The following is a 20,254-nucleotide window of genomic DNA, read 5'->3' as shown; positions in this document are numbered from 1 at the left end:
TTTTTTCCTTTTCAAACACCTTCTGGATGATTCTAAGCCTCACCCAAGTCTCAAAACCTCCTGATTAAGGGGAATTGCATCTATTATTATCAATCTTGGGGCCTCCCTTGTGGCTCAGCTGGTAAAGAAATCTGCCTGCAATGTGGGAGACCTGGGTTTGATCCCTGGGTTGGGGAGATCCCCTGGAGAAGAGAAAGGCTACCCACTCCAGTATTCTGGCCTGGAGAATTCCATGGACTGTATAGTCCATGGGGTCACAAAGAGTCAAACATTACTGACTCAGTTTCACTTTTTGTTAGTTTGATTAGTATTTGTCTTGGCATGTTTCTTCTTGAGTTTATCCTGCATGGGAATCTTTGCACTTCTTGGACTTTATTGACTATTTTCTTTCCCATATTGGGGAAATTTTCAATTATAATCTCTTCAAAATATTTTTTAATACATTTTCTTTTTCTCTTTTTCTTCTGGGACCCCTATAATTAGAATGATGGTATGTTTAATATTTTCTTGGAGGTTTCTGAGACTATCCTCATTTTTTTTTTTCATTCTTTTTACTTTATCCTGCTCTTCAGCAGTTATTTCCACCATTCCATCTTCCAGCTCACTGATCCATTCTTCTCCCTCAGATATTATGCTATTGATTCCTTCTAGAGTATTTTTAGTTTCAGTAACTGTATTGTTTGTGGAGAAGGAAATGGCAACCCGCTTCAGTATTGCCTAGAGAATCCTGTGGACAGAGGAGCCTGGTGGGCTGTTATCCATAGGGTCGTGCAGAATCAGACACTACTGAAGTGACTTAGCATGCCTGCATTGTCTCTGTTTGTTTTTGCTTTATTTCTTCTAGGTCTTTGTTAAATGTGTTAATTGATTCTTGAGGTCTCTCCATGCTATCTTTGAGGCTTTGGATAATCTTTACTTCCATTACTCTGAATTCTTTGTCAGGTAACTTGCCTATTTCCTCTTCATTTATTTCAACTTGTATATTTCTAGGTTGTTCCTTCATTTGTGCAGTATTTTTCTGCCTTTGCTGTTTTGTTTTGTTTTTTATTTGTTGTTTTGTTTGTTTGTTTGTTTTTTCCTTAACTTATTGGGCTTGATATCTACTTTCCCAGGCTTCAAGGTTGCATTCTTTCTTTCTTTTGGTTTCTACCCTCATAAGGTTGGTCCAGTGGTTTGTGTAAGCTTCATATAAGATGTGACTTGTGCCAGCATTCTGGTGGGAGGAGGTTAGTTTTTTTGTTGTTTTCTTTTTTCTCTGATGGCCAGGTCTGTTTGAGGTGGCAATCTTGTCTGCTGATGATTGGGTTTATATTTTGTCTTGTTTACTGTTTGGATGAGGCATCCTGCACAGGGTGCTGGTGTCAGTTGGGTGATGCCAGGTGTTACATACAAGTGGTTGCCTTTATGAGAGTTCCATTAACTGATACTTCCTAGAGTGAGAAGTTCTCCAGTCGTCTAGGGTCTTGGAGCTAGCACTCCCACTCCAAAGCCTCAGCACTTGATCTCTGGCTGGGCAACGAAGATTTCATAGGAGTTTTTTATGGTATTAGATGGGATTAAAATAAATACACAAAAGTGAGAGACAAAAGATGCACCCCAGGCAAATGGCAATTACAAAATCAGGCAATAATAGCTAAAATAATGAAATATACACATATACATATACACCAATAGACAAAATCAAAAGAGTCCAAAAACTAAATAAAGAACAATAGATTGACCCAGCAAACAAAAGAAACCAAAAATGATATCTACAGTTAAAAACAAAACTAACTAAAGCACAAAATGGAAAATGAAATTAAAGAAAGATGCCAACTGGTGAATAAACCAATGAAAATAAAACAAACTAACAAACATGGTGAGAAAAAGAAGAAAAGAAAGAATAGAAATGCAAAGTTACATAAAGGTAGATAAAGAAAATTTATATATGTTATAGATTACAACAGGAAAAGAACAAACAGCCATACATATTGCAAAAGTAAGGCTTTTTTCTTTTGTTGGAAAAGCAAACAAAAGGATAAATGTAGGAAAAAATAACAATTATAAATGTAGAAAATTTAAAAATTAAAGTTAAAAAAAAAAAGAGACAGAATAAAAGAAAAACAGAGAACACCACAAAACCACAACAGGGCCAATGTTGAGGCAGGAGTATATAAAAGAAATAGAAAGTGTGATTTAAAAAAAAATTCTCAAAAGCTTCATTGCGACCCCATGGACTGTAGCCTACCAGGCTCCTCCATCCATGGGATTTTCCAGGCAAGAATACTGGAGTGGGTTGCCATTTCCTTCTCCAGGGGATCTTCCCGATCCAGGGATTGAACCCAGGCCTCCCACATTGTAAGCAGATGCTTTTACTGTCTGAGTGACCAGGGAAGTCTAAATAGATTTAATAGTACTAAAAAATCAATAACTACAACAAAGAGGGGGAGAAAAGGTAAAAGGAAAAAGAAAATCCAGAAGCAACTACAGAAAAAGTCAAAATATAAGAATAATAGATATTTTTCTTGAATGTCTGCTGTCAGCATCCTTTCCCTTGCTGCGAGACACAGTCTACCTCATCTCCTAGGATGCCTTCCAACACTGGGCTAGTCTCTGGACCTGCTGTGGAGACAGCTAAGATTCTAATCTGGTCCTACTCCTTGTGTGTGTTCTTGTCGCCAATGTTCACGGTTGTCAGAACTAGTGTGTTTTCTATTGTGGGAACTACCATTGTCGTTTGTATATTCTATAGACAATGGAATACTTGATCATCTAGATTTAATCTGCAGCTTCTCCAACTGGTGGGAAGGTTTTGAGTTCTCTTCCTTAGCCACACTGCCCCTGGGTTCCAACTGTGGTTTTATCTCTACCTCTGCACGTGGGCTTCCCTGATAGCTCAGTTGGTAAAGAATCCACCTGCAATACAGGAGACCCAGGTTCAATTCCTGGGTCTGAAAGATCCGCTGGAGAAGGGATAGGTTACCCACTCCAGTATTCTTGTGCTTCCTTTGTGGCTCAGCTGGTAAAGAATCCACCTGCTGTGTGGGAGACCTGGGTTCAATCCCAGGGATGAGAAGATCACCTGGAGAAGGGAAAGGCTACCCACTTCAGTGTTCTGGCCTAGAGTATTCCTGGACTGTATAGTCCATGTAGGTCACAAAGAGTTGGACATGACTGAGGTACTTTCAGTTCACTGCATGTGAGCCATACACAGGGGTTTGTTCCTGAGTCTGCCCTGGAGGACTTGGGTTTGTCCCAGTGAAGGTCAGGTGTGGAGGTGGCGCAGCTGCTTGTGTCTCAGAGACCCTGGCAGCACCAGGTACTCAGGGGAGGCATCAGCTAGGGCAGCAAGACATATGGCACCCTACAAGGGCATGGCTACCCATTACAGTATTCTTGCCTGGAGAATTCCACAGACAGAGAAATCTGGCAGGCCACAGTCCACAGACTCGCAGAATTGGACATGACTTAAGTGATGCAGCATGCATGGATGAAGGACTTTTTCTAGCCTCTGGCAGTTCTGCCCCACTTAGGATCATGCATGGAGGTGGTGCAGTTGCTTGGATCATGGGAATCCTGGCAATGCTGACTAAATGAGAGCACTGGCAGCTATTGTCACAGGAGACATGATGCTACTAGGGCGTTTTCTAACCTGTGGCAGCTCTGCCTGAGTGAGGACTGAGTGCAAAGGTGGTGCAGCTTGGGTCTCAGGGACCCTGGCAGGGCCAAGTGTGCTGGAACACTGACTCCCTCCGCTGCAAGAGGTATGGCCCTATCAGTCTTTTTCTAGCCTCTGGCAGCTGGCAATCAGAGGGGCTCTTTGGCTGATCCACCCATTCAGCCACTTGGAAAACCCACTGGCTGGGGTCCTTCTCTCTTGCTGGGCACTTCAGGCACTTAAAGGGGCCCCTTTTATACTCTGTTGTTCAACACATCAGGCATTTAAAGGGCCAACCTCTCTATTGTTCAGCTTCCAGTGGTCCTGGCATTTGGGGAGAGAGAGGCTGCGGTGATGGTTTCATGACTGTCAGGTTTTCCTTCACAGGCATTTCCCACCACAATCTCCTCCCTCACATCCCCTCAGGCCACTTCCCTGCAGTCAACAGCAGATCTTGTTCTGGGATTGCTCCACTATCCCTACACTCAAGCTTCCAGTCACTGTGCCTTCTAGGGGACCCACGTTCCTGTCCGAGGTACATATGGCTGTGGCAAGGATTGTCTGTGTGATTCTTATTCCATTTAGACTGTCACAGAGCAGCTGCTTCACCCTCTCTGCCTCAGATGTTTCCTCTGTCCCAAACAATTGCCCCGATGTGGGGATCAGTTCCTTGCTTCAGTTTCCCCACCCACCAAGGGCAGATCCAGTCCTACCAATTTTTCTCTTTTCCCCCCTACTTCCTTCATCCTACCGAGTTTTGTGTGGTTATATATATTCTTTTCCAGTGGTCAGGTACTTCTGCCCTCTCCTAGATGGTGTTCTGCAAGCTCTTCTGTGTCCGTAGGTGTATTCCTGATGTATCCGTGGAGAAAGATATATTACACGTCCACTTCTCTGCCATCTTGTTCTCCTTCCCTCTATGGTTTTGATTTACATTTTCCTAAAGACTAATGATACTGAACACATTTTCAAGTGCTATGTAGCCATTTATTTATCTTCTATGAAGAAATGTGTATGCAAGATCTTTGACCAGATTTTAATTGGGTTGTTTAAGAGTTCTAAATATATTTTAGATGCCAAACCATTCTCAGAAATATTATTTGCAAATATTTATACAATGCTACAGATGAATTTTTAACTTTTTTGATATTGCCCTTTGATGAACTTTTTTTTTTTTTAAGGAAATTCAAAGTACTCTTTTTGCTTCTGTTTCTTGTATTTGGGTATCATAGTTAACACTCAGTTGCAAAGTCCAAAGTCAAAAAAAATGTTGAAAACATTTTTTCAACATTTTCAACATGAAAACATATTGAAAACTCCCATGTTTTCCTTTAGGACTTTTATACTTTTAACTTTTACACTTATATGTTTGATCTGTTCTGATCAATTAATTTTTGTATATATGTGACATAGGAAAACTCATTGTATTGAATGTGGATATCCAGTTGTCCTAACACAAGTTGTTTAAAAGGCTGTTCTTTCTCCATTAAATGGTCTTGGCACATTTGTTTAGAATCAATTGGCAGTAGATATAATGATTAATTTCTGGCATATTGATTCTATTCTACTGGTCTATATGTCTAGCCTTATACCAGAATCAAACTATTTAGACCACTGTAGCATTGTAGTATGTTTTGAAATCAGGAAAAGTGAGTTCTCCAACTCTCTTATCTTTTGAGATTTTCTTGGCAACCTGGGGTTCCTTGAAATTCTATGTGCTATCAAACATTTTTGTAGAGACCAACAATCAAATTCTAAAGTGTATCTGAAAAGTTAAAAGACCTTGGGTAACTAATACACTAGTGAACAGGAAAGACAATGTTGAAGACTCAGCTGTCTGAGATCTACTGTATTACTATTACTATTTGAGGCTTACTACAAAGCTAATCACGACAATTTGGTGTCAGGGAAAAAACAGACATGTAGAATAACAGAACTAAATAGAAATCCCAGAAATAGACCCATCTATAGACAAATGATCTTTGAAAAGGAGGAAAAACTATTTTAATGGAAAGGATAATATTTCAAAAAATATTGCTGCAATAATTAGACATTACTATGAAAAAATAGAGCTTCCCTGGTGGCTGAGATGGTAAAGCATCTGTTTACAATGCAGGAGACCCAGGTTCAATCCCTGGGTTGGGAAGATCCCCTGGAGAAGGAAATGGCAGCCCACTCCAGGACTACTGCCTGGAAAATCCCATGGATGGAGGAGCCTGGTAGTCTACAGTCCATGGGGTCGCAAAGAGTTGGACATGACTGAGCGACTTCACTTTCATGAAAAAATACCTACACACAGGTCTTATGATTTTCACATAAATTAATTCAAAACACTTATACATAAAATGCAAAATCACAAAACCTTTTTTGAACTTATTATTTTGCATTGTGGTATAGCTGATTAACAATGTTGCATGTTTCAGGTAAACAGTGAAGGGACTCAGCTATGATATACACTTATCCATTCTCCCCTGAAATCCTCTCCTATCCAGGCTATCACAAAGCATTGAGCAGAGTTCCATATGGTATAAAACTGGTCCTTGTTTGCCGGAGTCCAGCTCTGGCAGCCAGGGAATCAGCCTGAAGCAGTGAGCGGTGTAGGAGGACGATGATGTAGTCTCTGACTCATAGTACGGAACTACATGTTTATTTCAAGCTTCCGGTTCTCTTTTATACTTTGACAAAAGCATTAGGTCAGAGGTTTGATGTTTTTAGTTTCCCCCACCCAGATTTACTGTACTTAACTTGTGATTAAGTACATGTATTCTTCTCCTCATGTGAAGAGTTGATTCATTGCAAAAGACTCTGATGCTGGGAGGGATTTGGGGCAAGAGGAGAAGGGGATGAGAGGATGAGATGGCTGGATGGCATCACTGACTCGATGGACGTGAGTCTGAGTGAACTCCGGGAGTTGGTGATGGACAGGGAGGCCTGGCATGCTGCGATTCATGGGGTCGCAAAGAGTCGGACATGACTGAGCAACTGATCTGATCTGATCTGAACTTGTGATTACATTGTAACTCATGCTACATTCCTCAGTTTATTTCTTATCTTTCTAAATCCTGTTTGCCCCTAGCATCTTAAGACCACTATCTCCTAAAAAGGCTACTAGCTATTCTTAATTATTCCTAAACCCTAAACTCAGCAATCTTCTTTTGCCAAAATCATATCTCTCAGAAACAGGTCTCAGATAACAATCCTTCCCATGGCCTCAAGCTGCAGCCTACATGCTCATCCTGGGACATTCTTTGTAAGGATCCTTGAACAAATGTTAATGGTTATTTTATAGATTATTTTCTGAGCACAACTGTAGAAGGGTTTGTGCTTTCTCGTGCTTCTCTCAAGCACCTTAACATTCTTTCCAGCCAACTCAACTGAAGAAAGGAAAGAACAAATCAGAATCACAAGGCACAACTCCTTTATCCCAGGGCCATGACTGCGAGATGAGGAGAGGGTGTTGGGGCTGTGCCTCCATTTTGTCAGTAATGCCTAACGCAGATCCCAACACTTGTTGATATCCATATTAAATATGGCAGTGCATACATGACCATCCCAAACTCTCTAATTATACCTTCCCCCCAGCAACCATAAGATCATATTCTACATTTGTGAGTCTCTTTCTGTTTTTTAAGTAAGTTTATTAGGGTCATTTGTTTTTGGATTACACATATAAGGAAAGTCATCCAATATTTCTCCTTGTCTGACGTAATTCACTCAGTATGGCACTCTCTAGGGCCATTCATGTTGCTGCAAATGGCATTATTTCATTCTTTTTAATGGCTGATTAATATTCCATTGTATATATCCCACAAGATTTGTATCCATCCCTGTGTTGTTGGACATTTAGGCTCTTTCCATGTCATGGCTATTGTAAACATTGCTGCAATTAACACAGTGGTCCTTTTAGAACATGTTTTCTCTCAAAATATGCCTAGGAGTGGGATTGCAGGGTCATATCATAGCCCTATTTTTCTATTTTTAGTTTTTTAAGGGAGCTCCATACTGTTCTCCATAGTGGCTGTATCAATTTACATTCCTACCAAGAGAGTAGAAGGGTTCCCATCTTCCATGCTGTCTGCAGCATTTATTGTTTGTGAATTTTTTTTTTTTATAATAACCATTCTTACTGCTGTGAGGTGATATTTCACTTTAGTTTTGATTTGCATTTCTCTAATAAATAGTGATGATGAACACATTTTCATGTGTCTCTTGTCCATCTGTATGTTTTGTTTGGATAAATGTCTATTTACATGGTCTGCCCACTTGTTGAGTGGGTTGCTTTAATGCTGTTAAGCATCATAAGCTGTTCATCAGTTTTGGAAACTAATCCCTTATTAGTCTCATCACTTGAAAATATTTTCTCCCAGTTGGTGTGTCTTCTTTTCATATTGTTTATTGTTTCCTTTGTGGTGCAAAAGTTTTTCAAGTAGGTCTCATTTTTTATTTTTACTTTTATTTCCATTAGTCTGATTGTTCTTGTTATTCAGTCACTTAATTGTGTCCAACTCTTTGTGACCACACGGACTGCAGCACATCAGACTTCCTTGTCCTTCAGTATCTAATGGAATTTACTCAAACTCATATCCATTGAGTTGGTGATGCCATCCAACTATCTCATCCTCTGTTATCCTCTTCTCCTCCTGCCATCAGTCTTTCTCAGCATCAGAGTCCTTTCCAATGAGACAGCTCTTCACATCAGATGGCCAAAGTATTGGAGCTTTGACTTCAGCAACAGTCCTTCCAATGAGAATTCAGGACTGATTTCCTTCAGGATTGACTTGTTTGATCTCCCTGAAGTCCAAGGGACTCTCAAGAGTCTTCTCCAACACCACAGTTCAAAAGTATCAATTCTTCAGCACTCAACTTTCTTTATGGTCCAACTCTCACATCCATACATGACTACTGGAAAAACCATAGCTTTGACTGGATGGACCTTTGTCAGCAAAGTAATGTCTCTGCTTTTTAATACAATATCTAGGTTGGTCATGGGCTTCCCTGAGGGCTCAGCTGGTAAAGAGTCTGCCTGCAATATGGGAAAAAGAAAGAAAGAAAGAAAGAAAAAGAAAGTGAAGTTGCTCAGTCGTGTCCAACTCTTTGCAACCCCATGGACTGTAGCCCGCCAGGCTTCTCCGTCCATGGAATTTTCCAGGCATGAGTATTGGAGTGGATTGTCATTTCAATTCCTGGATCAGGAAGATCTGTTGGAGAAGGATTAGGTTACCCACTCCAGTATTCTTGGGTTTCCCTTGTGACTCAGCTGGTAAAGAATCCACTTTCAGGGACTTCCCTGGTGGTCCAGTGGTTAACATTTCACCTTTCAAGGCAGGGGGTGCAGGTTCGATCCCTACTCCAGGAGCTAAGATCCCACATGCGTTAAAAAAAAAAAAAAAAAAGAATCCACTTTCAATGTCAGACACCTGAGTTCGATCCTTGGGTTGGGAAGATTCCCTGGGGAAGGGAAAGGCTACCCACTCCAGGATTCTGGCTTGGAGAATTCCATGGACTGTATAGTCCATGGGGTTGCACCAGGACCCAGAGACTGCACAGAGACTGAGCTAGACCTATGTTTGAGTCTCCTGCGGAGATACAGGTCAGCAGTGGCCTGCTGCAGGGGCAGAGACTCTGGGAGAACCTACCTGAGTGACACAGCCTGTGGCATAAGCGCTCTTGGAGAAGGTTGCCATGAATCCCACCGTGGAGCACTGAGCAGACAAGCCACGAACTGCAGAACAATTACACCAAAGAAATTTTCACACTGTTAAGAAAGTTCAAGACTGACAACAGATTTCCCAATCTGGGGAATCTAGAAAAGGGATTGAGAACCACCTGAAACTTTGAATTTGGAAGCCAGTGGGATTTGATTAGAAAGCCTACACAGTACTGGGAAACAGACTCTTGCAGGACACAAGCAAAATTTTGTGTGTGTCAGGACCCAGGAGAAAGGAACAGTGACCCCAGGAGAAGATGACCCAGACATGCCTGTGGGTGTTCAGGAGTCTCTGGCAGAGGCATGGGTCAGCAGTGGCCTGCTTCAGGGTCGGGGGCCCTGACTGCAGCAGTTATACACAGGACCTTTTGAAAAGGTCACCATTATCTTCATTACCTCCACCATAGTTTGGTCTCAGATCAAATAACAAAGAAGGAACCCAGCCCCACCCGTCAACAAAAAATTGAATTAAAGATTTGCTGAGCATGGCCCCACCCATCACAACAAGACCTAGCTTCCCCCACAGTCAGTCCCTCTCAACAGGAAACTTCCATAAACATCTTATTCTTATCTATCAGAGGGCAGTCTGTCAATCAGTTCAGTCACTCAGTCATATCTGACTCTTTAAAACCCCGTGGACTTCAGCACACCCAGGCCTCCCTGTCCATCACCAACTCCTGGAGTTCACCCAAACTCATGTCCGTTGAGTCAGTGATGCCATCCAACCATCTCATCCTCTGTCATCCCTTTCCCCTCCCACATTCAATCTTTCCCAACATCAGGGTCTTTTCAAGTGAGTCAGCTCTTCGCATCAAGTGGCTAAAGTATTGAAGTTTCAGCTTCAGCATCAGTCCTTCCAATGAATGTTCAGGACTGATTTCCTTTAGGATGGGCTGGTTGAATTGCCATGAAGTCCAAGGGACTCTCAAGTCTTTTCTCCAATACTACAGCTCAAAAGCATCAATTCTTCAGCACTCAGCTTTCTTTATAGTCCAACTCTCACATCCATACACAACTACTGGAAAAACCATAGCCTTGACTAGATGGACCTTTGTTAACAAAGTAATGTCTCTGCTTTTTAATATGTTGTCTAGGTTGGTCATAACTTTTCTTACAAGGAGTAAATGTCTTTTAATTTCATGGCTGCAGTCACCATCTGCAGTGATTTTGGAACACAAAAAATAAAGTCTGCCACTGTTTCCACTATTTCCCCATCTACTTGCCAGAAGTGATGGAACCAGATGCCACGATCCTTGTTTTCTGAATGTTGAATTTTAAGCCAACATTTTCACTCTCCTCTTTCACTTTCATCAAGAGGCTGTTTTGTTCTTCGTCACTTTCTGCAATAAGGGTAGTGTCACCTGCATATCTGAGGTTATTGCTATTTCTCCCGACAATCTTGATTCCAGCTTGTGCTTCATCTAGTCCAGCATTTCTCATGATGTACTCTGCATATAAGTTAAATAAGCAGGGTGACAATATATAGCCTTCATGTACTCCTTTCCCAGTTTGGAACCAGTGTGCTTTTCCATGTCCAGTTCTAACTCTTGCTTCTTAACCTGCATACAGATTTCTCAGGAGACAGATAAGGTTGTCTGGCATTCCCATCTCTTAAAGAATTTTCCACAGTTTGTTGTGATTCAGTATACTCATAATGTGATACACTATTACTAACTATAGTATAGATTTTTTTCAAATTTCACAAAGTTTTATGCCAGTGTCCATTATTTGTTTTCATACCTTATTAAGGATTCCACATTGTATTTAGTTACATTGAGCATCTTCAGCTGCATGCAACAAATTGATAAACTCTCTTGTCATTTTTATTGTTAAAAATATTTTCAAAATTTTTGTTATGGCTTTTTAGATATACCCATAATTTAAAAGTGGGCATTTAATTTAAAAATACATGGTTTTTTTTTTTTAACTATCTTTGATATTAATTTCTTATTTTGACATTAATTTCTCATTTAAATGCTTTCTTCTCTGAAAACACCCTCTGTGCTTTTTTAGTCTATTAAAGCTTTCAGTGGCTATGCCAAAGATCTCTCTTGATAAATGTCACAATGTACTTGAAAATATGAGGATTATTTTCAAATATCTTTTGATATCAGTTTCTAACATATTTCCACAGTGATAAGAGGACAGATTCTATGTCCTTTCAATACCTTTAGACCATGAAATTTTTACACCTCATGATATGTCCCTGAATATGTTCCAATGTCTCCTAGGTTATAGTCTATGGGAACTTGAATAGATTTTTAATCCAGATGTTGTGTGATAATTGTACATATCTTAATTATGTTGAATTTGTTCATAATTCTTTTCAGGCCTACTATATATCCTTCTGCTTTCTGTCTATTCATTCTATTGCTTTTTTGAGTTTGATATTGAAACTCCAACTAAAAACCTTAATTTACCTACTTAAAAAAATAATTGAAATATATAGTGGAATTACAGGTACATCTGTTCTATATTTTCCAAATCTCTTGAAATGTATTGTCATATTTTTGTAATTTAAAAAACGAGGGGTAAATCTCTAAAAATGGACAAAAGATTTGAATAGACTATTAGACTATTTCTATTTGAATAGAAGTTATATAGTAGACAGAAAATAAGCATATAAAAAGACACTCAAAGTTTTTTGGCATTAGATAATTTCATATTGAAATGAAGTACCATTACACACTTATTAGGATGATTAAAATCCCCAAAGTGAAAATGCCAAATAACTCATTTATTAATGGGGAAATTAAAATGGTACAGGAACTTTGAAATATGTTTTGGCATTTTCTTACAGTACTATGCATAGTTTCAAACCACTCAACCCTAAAGGAAATCAACCTTGAATATTCATTGGAAAGACTGATGCTGAAGCTGAAGCTCCAGTATTTTCACCACTTGATGCAAAGAGCCAACTCATTGGAAAAGATCCTGATCCTAGGGAAAATTGAAGGCAGGAGGAGAAGGCGATGACAGAGAATGAGATGGTTCAATGACATCACTGACTCAATGAACATGAACTTGAGAAAATTCTGGTAGTGGTGAATAACAGGTAATACTGGCATGCTGCAGTCCATGGGGTCACAAAGTGTCGGACACGGCTTAGTGCCTGATCAACAATAAATGCATAGTTTTACCATATCATACAAGAACCATGCCCCTAGGTAATAACCCAGTTGATTTGAGAACTTATGTCCACATAAATACCTGCACATGTGTGGCTTTACAGCAGCTTTATTCATAATTGCCAAAAACTGAAAGCAACTAAGATAATCTTCAGTGAGTAAATGGAAAAGCAAACTGTGGTGTATTCACCAAATGGATAATAAAATACTTAAAATATACAAGTCTTCAAGCAATGAAAATACATAGATGAATCTTATATACATATCATTAACTAAAAGCAGCCAGTCTGTAAAGATTACATATAATGTGATTTCATGATATGACATTCCAGAAAAGGCAAAACTACAGAAACAATAAAAATCAGTAGTTGCTAGGCAATTAGATTTAGGAGGCAGTGGAATGGGTGAAGCATATGGGATTTTTTAAGATGATTTTGTATGATACTACATTAGTAGATATTATGAACTGAATTGTATCTCCACAAAATTCATATATTGAAGCTCTATACCTCAGACAGTGAATATATTTTGAGAAAGAATTGCAAAGAATCAATTAAATTTAAATAGCAACATAAGGGTGAGGCCTAATGCAATATGACTGGTATCATATAAGAAGAAAAAATTAGGACACAGAGGTACATAGAAGGAAGATTCTGTGAAGACACAAGGATAAGGTAACCATTTCCAAGTCAAACAGAACGACCTCAGAAGAAACCATTCCTGCTGATACCTTAACCTTGGACTTCTAGCCTCCATAACTGTGAGGAAATAAATTTCTGTTAGTTAAACCTCTCATTTTGTGGTCCTTTTGTTATGGCCACAAAGGTCATGACAAACCAATACAGTGGATTCATGATGTTATTCCTTTTTCAAAACCTGCAGAACTTTACCACACAAAGAGTAAACCTGAATATCAGCAAAATTTTAAAAAATTAGGAAGTTGGATGACTGGTATGAAATGTGGAAAGTGACCAACAATCTAACTCTATTGTAAATGTATGCAACAGCCTCATTGACAGAAGTGGACGGAAAGCTGTTGACCTAAGTAATTTTGGGAATGTGTGCAAAAGAAAATGCATATAGCATGGAACTATTAATGATAATATTTTTTCCCACAGGGATGACCAAGACAACCATCAAGTTTCCTTCAGCTTGACCCAACTTTAGACAAGCTTCTTTCTGACTGTGGGTCCCTGATCTCCCTTTCTTACAGCATTTATTTAAAAAAGAACTTGTAACTGTAAATTCTTTCTCTGTCCCTTTTAAAATGTATATAAATTTTCTCCCACCATTTTGTTAGTTCTAAAACCAAGGAAATGTCTTTCTAAGAACCTGGAAGCCATCCCTTGAAAATGCAGTCATCAAGGAAGATAGTGCTCCTTTCTCTGTGGGACAGAAGGAGCCTAATTTTGATGCCAATTAACAAACACAAGTGGTCTAATCACAAAGAAAAACATTTGCAAGCCCGTACATAAATCAATGTTCTCCACACATCTCACTGACCAACCATCCCAACTTCATCCAGTAATTTTCTATTGGTTCACCAGCAGTGAGACATCCTCCACCTTATGTTTCAGAGGAATTGAGTTCAGCTCTTTTCCCCTATTGCAATAATCTTGAATAAAGTCTTCTCTAGCTTGTGTGACTGTGCCCAGTGCATTTTTACTTTGACAAGGGTTCAGTTCAGTCATTCAGTCATGTCCAACTCTTTGCAACCATATGCACTATAGCACACCAGGCTTCCTGTCCATCAACAACTCCCGGAGCTTGCTTAAACTCATGTCCATCGAGTCAGTGATACCATCCAACCATCTCATCCTCTGTCACCCCCTTCTCCTCCTGCCTTTATTCTTTCCCAGCATCAGGGTCTTTTCCAATGAGTCAGCTCCTTGCACCAGGTGGCCAAACTATTAGAGCTTGAGCTTCAGCATCAGTCCTTCCAATGAATATTCAGGACTGATTTCCTTTAGGATTGACCAGTTTGAAACTATGCATAGCACTGTAAGAATATGCCAAAATATATTTCAAATATAGTTTGGCCACCTGGTTCAAGGAGCTGACTCATTGGAAAAGACCCTGATTCTGGGAAAGAATGAAGGCAGGAGAAGAAGGGGGTGACAGAGGATGAGATGGTTGGATGGTATCACTGACTCGATGGACATGAGTTAAGCAAGCTCCAGGAATTGTTGATGGACAGGAAGGCTGGTGTGCTATAGTGCATAGGGTTGCAAAGAGTTGGACATGACTTAATGACTGAACTGAACCCTTGTCAAAGTAAAAATGCACTGGGCACATTTTTAATTTCCCCATCAATAAACGAGTATTTGCTCCATATTCTTCTTAGTATTTGGCATTTTCAGTTTGGGAGTTTTACAATTCTGATGTTATTCATAAATTGACTAATTAAGTACATAAATAAATAAATGGTGGATGGTGGGAACCAGGTTCCTCACTGTCAGAGTGAATGTTTATAATCATAGAATGACCCATGAAGTAAATGGATTAGGGTCATAGAGATTGCTGTGAACTCATATTTAGCATAATATACCCTTAGATAGTTGTGTATGAATATATATGTGTGTATATACATGTAACAGAGAAGGCAATGGCATCCCACTCCAGTACTCTTGCCTGGAAAATCCCATGGATGGAGGAGCCTGGTGGGCTGCAGTCTATGGGGTCGATAAGAGTTGGACACGACTGAGCGACTTCACTTTCATTTTTCACTTTCATGCATTGGAGAAGGAAATGGCAACCCACTCCAGTGTTCTTGCCTGGAGAATCCCAGGGACAGGGGGAGCCTGGTGAGCTTCCGTCTATGGGGTCACACAGAGTCAGACATGACTGAAGTGATTTAGTATATACATGTAAATATTTCCTTGTCTATTACATGAGAGGGACTAAAATCAGTGAAATCTTTATAGCAATGAGCATGCCTAGCTCTATACCTTGGTTCCTAATACCATTCTCTAATAAAAAATAAGCAGGACTCCTCAGAGAAATGACTGATTCTAGAACTAGGGCAAGAAATCTATGAAATGAACCTGGAGCATGTTGCAGTGCCAGAAAGTGAGAAAGTGCTAAAAACAAACAAACAAACAAATCCACCATGGAGGGGAATATTTCAAAGGGACATAAAGCTTTGAGTGCCAAAACAAAACACAAAAAAATAGGCAAAAATAAGTAAGGGAGTATTGGATTATAACCCAAAGTAGAGCATACATATCCATGGGTCCTTACTGATAGAAATAAGTGATAGAATAAATAAATAAGTGGAAGAGAAGAGAAAAAAAAATCTACAGAGTCACAGAATTCCAAATAATATATGTAACTACTGTGCCTGAAAAAGCTAAAACACAACTCTTAACTGGCCACTATGTAGGCACATTTTTTCCAAAGAGCTCAATAAGAAAGCAGAGATAAAAACAGTAATGTTAAGGTAAAGAAGGCAGACAAACATTTGTCAGCCAGATGTTCAAGGTTAACATCAACAGGAAGTCATCTAATATGATGTGATGAAAATATTTTATCTCTGAAGTCTTTTTCCCAAAAACATATGACCTCAATCTAATAATGAGAAAAACATCAAACAAATTCTAATTCATGATAAATGGGAATTATCTATACTATCTTTACAATATTTTTGTAAATGTAAAAATGTCTTAAAATAAAATCTTTATATTTTTATAATTCCATTAATATTTTTGTCAAAATTTCTAATCTAATTTGAAAACTTGGCCTGGAAAAAAATGTGCTAAAACAGCACAATAATTTTGAAAATTAAAAAAAAAATGGATAAGCTTACCCTCTCTGACAATGTGACATGTGCTCAGTCATGTTTGGCTCTTTGTGATCACATGGACTGTAGCCTACCAGGCTCCTCTGTCCATGGAATTTTCCAAGCAAGAATACTAGAGTGGGTTGCCATTTCCTCCTCCAGCATATTTTCCCTACCCAGGGGTCAAATCTGCATCTTCTGAGTCTCCTGAATTGCAGGTGGATTCTTAACCCATTGTGCCATCTGGGGAAGCCCTCTAAGCTATCATAATCAAGACTGTAATACTGGAGAACTGATAGACTCATATATTAATAGAATATAATAGAGTTTAGAAATAGAGACACGAAATACAGTCAATTAGATTTTAATAAGGATTCAAAGGCAATTGAATAGAGAAAAGAATTTTTTTTTTCCAATAATGGTCTTGGAATAATTCAGTTCAGTTCATTCGCTCAGTCCTGTCCGACTCTGTGACCCCATGAACTCCAGCACACCAGGCCTCCCTGTCCATCACCAACTCCCGTTCACTCAAACTCACGTCCATCGAGTTGGTGATGCCATCCAGCCATCTCATCCTCTGTCATCCCCTTCTCCTCCTGCCCCCAATCCCTCCCAACATCAGAGTCTTTTCCAATGAGTCAGCTCTTCACATGAGGTGGCCAAAGTACTGGAGTTTCAGCTTTAGCATCATTCCTTCCAAAGAAAATCCAGGGCTGATCTCCTTCAGAATGGACTGGTTGGATCTCCTTGCAGTCCAAGGACTCTCAAGAGTCTTCTCCAACACCACAGTTCAAAAGCATCAATTCTTCGGCGCTATACCCTTAAAAAAAGCCTTGACCTATATGTGTCACTTTGTGCAAAAATAACTTAAAATGGATTGTAGGTCTAAATTTAAAAAGTAAAACTACAAAACTCCTGAGAAAAAAACACTCAAGAAAAACTTTATTGCGTATTTGAATTACTGAAGATTTTTATATACATCACCAAAAACATTATCCTAAAAAGAAATAAATCTTCATAGGTCATCAAAATTTTAAAAACTTTTGCTCTATAGAAGACATTGTTCAAAGGATGTAAAACACCTTATATACTAAGAGCATATATTTGTAAATCACAGATCTGACAAAGGACTTTTATTCAGAGCATACAAAGTACTCTCAAAACTGAACAATAAAGAAATAACCCATTAAATAATGATTAAAAGATTTGAACAAACACTTTATCAAAGAAAAAACACAAATGGCTACTAAGTGCTGGTAAGAATGCGGACTATTTTGAAATCTCACACTTCTAAATGGAATGCAAAATGCTAATGCTTCTATGAAAATTAGCTCACTGTTTCTTATAGTTCACATATACACTCATCCTTGTGGCCCATCAATCTATTAAGGATTCATCCAAGAGAAATAATAACATGTTAACCAAACACCCTGCATTTGAATGTTTATAAGAGCATTAGTCATAATTGCCAAGAACTGAAACAATTGAAATATCCTTCATTAGTTGAATGAATAAACGGACCATGGTATATCCACACAATGCAACATTATGCAACATTCAGGGTAATTAACAATTGATATACCCATCAATGATAAATCTCAAATGCACTATTGTAAGAGAAAGAAGTCAAATTCTAAAGCTCACATTGTATGTGATTCCATTTATATGGCATTCTAGAAAAGCCAAAATTATAAGGAGAATGACTAGATCGCTGGTTTCCAGAGGTTATAGATAAAAGAGTTTATTTACAAGGGGGTAGAAAAAAGGAATATTTTAGGATGAGGGAACTTTTCCTTATCCTGATTGTAGTTATGCCTTTAAGACTCTATACATTTTTCAAAAATCATAAGACTATTCTTCAAAAAACTGTGAATTTTACTATATATAAATTTTAAAAGCTTAATAGTAAAAAGAAAATTTTAACAGTAGCCTACCATGGTAGTAGTATGAAGAGTTTTATTTTCTTCATTCTACTTTTTTTTCAGTCTAAAAACTTAACCAATGTATGTATGACATTTACAGTTTGAAAAAATATATTAATTAAAGATATAGCCATAAAAACTAAACAAACAAACAAAAAAAGCTATAGACTTGGGAAGGAAGAGCTCAACCATCCTTACATTGAGATTTTATGATGGCCTATATAAAACATCAAAAAGGAGCTACTGATAAAATCAAAGCTAAAGAGTGACCCAAAGGCCCACCCTAAATCACAGGACTTAACTTGCCTGCAGGTCAGCCCCATCCTAAGACACCAAGGTGTGGCCAAACCCCAATGAAACAGATGTTTCACTCATGTTGCATGTGGCAGAAATGACCTCCCAGAATCCAGGGCAAATGCCAGTCATCTCTTTAGCCAAAGATGAAGAAACTCTATGCAGTCAGCCAAAATCAATATCTGGAGCTGACTGTGGCTCAAGATCATCAGCTCCTTATTGTAAAAACCAGGCTTAAATTGAAGAAATTTAGGGAAACCACTAGGCCATTTGACCTAAATAAAATCCCTTATGATTATATAGCGGAGATGATGAATAGATTCAAGGGATTCGATCTGGTAGATAGAGTGCCTGAAGAATTATGGACAGTAGTTCATAACATCGTATAGGAGGTGGTGACTAAAACCATTTCAAAGTTGGGGGGTGGGTGGGAAATGCAAGAAGCCAAAGTGGTTCTCTGAAGAGATTTTACCGATAGCTGAGGAAAGAAGAGAAGTGAAAGGCAAAGAAGAAAGCAAAAGATATATCCAGCTGAATGCAGAGTTCCAGAGAATCACAAGGAGAGATAAGGCTTCTTCAGTGAACAAGGCAAAGAAATATAGGAAATAATAGAATGGTAAAAACTAGAGATCTCTTCAAGAAAATTGGAGATATCAAGAAAACATTTCATGCAAGGATGAGCACGATAAAGGACAGAAATGGTAAAGACCTAAGAGAAGCAGAAGAGATTAAGAAGAGGTGGTAAGAATACACAGAAAGACTGTACAAAAAAGGTCTTAATAACTCAGATAACCATGATGGTGTGGTCACTCATCAAGAGCCACACATCCTGGAGTGTGAGGTCAAGTGTTCCACCATGAACAAAGCTAGTGGAGATGATGGAATTCCAGCTGAGTTATTTCAAATCCTAAAAGATGATGCTGTTAAGGTGCTGCACTCTATATGGCAGCAAATTTGGAAAACTCAGCAGTGACCACAGGACTGGAAAAGGTTGGTTTCCATTCCAATCCCAAAGAAAATCAATACAAAAGAAACTTCAAACTACCATACAATTGCATTCATTTCACATGCTAGTAAGGTAATGCTCATAAATCTTCAAGTTAGGCTTCAGCAATACATAAACTGAGAATAAGCTGGATTTAGAACTGAGAACAAGTTGAATTTAGCAAGACATGAACTGAGATATACAAGCTGGATTTTAAAAAGGCAGAGGAACAAGAGATCAAATTGCCGGCATTCACTGGATCATAGAGAAACAAAGGGAATTTCAGAAAAATATCTACTTCTGTTTCATTGACTACACTAAAGCCTTTGACTGTGTGGATCACAACAAACTGTGGAAATTTCTGAAGGACATTATCCATCTCCTGAGAAGCATATACATGTCAAGAAACAACAGAGCTGGACATGTAACAATGGACTAACTCCAAATTAGGAGAGGAATATGGCAAAGCTGTATATTGTCACCTTGTTTATTTAACTTATATGCAAAGTAATCATGCAAAATGCCAAGCTGGATGAATCACAAGCTGGAGTCAAGATTGCTGGGGAGAACGTCAATAACCTCAGATATACGGATGATACCACTCTAGTGGCATAAAGTGAAGAACTAAAGAGCCTTTTGATAAAGGTGAAAGAAGAGAATGAAAAAACCAGCTTAAAATTCAACATTCAAGAAACTAAAATCATGGCTTCTGGTCCTATCACTTCATGGCAAATAGAAGGGGAAAAAGTGGAAACAGTGACAGACTTTATTTTCTTGGACTCCAAAATCAGTGCAGATGGTGA

The sequence above is a fragment of the Bison bison genome, unplaced genomic scaffold (assembly GCF_000754665.1).
Source record: "Bison bison bison isolate TAMUID 2011002044 unplaced genomic scaffold, Bison_UMD1.0 scf7180017864088, whole genome shotgun sequence".
Taxonomy (NCBI): Eukaryota; Metazoa; Chordata; class Mammalia; order Artiodactyla; family Bovidae; genus Bison; species Bison bison.
This window is presented reverse-complemented; position numbering follows the sequence as displayed.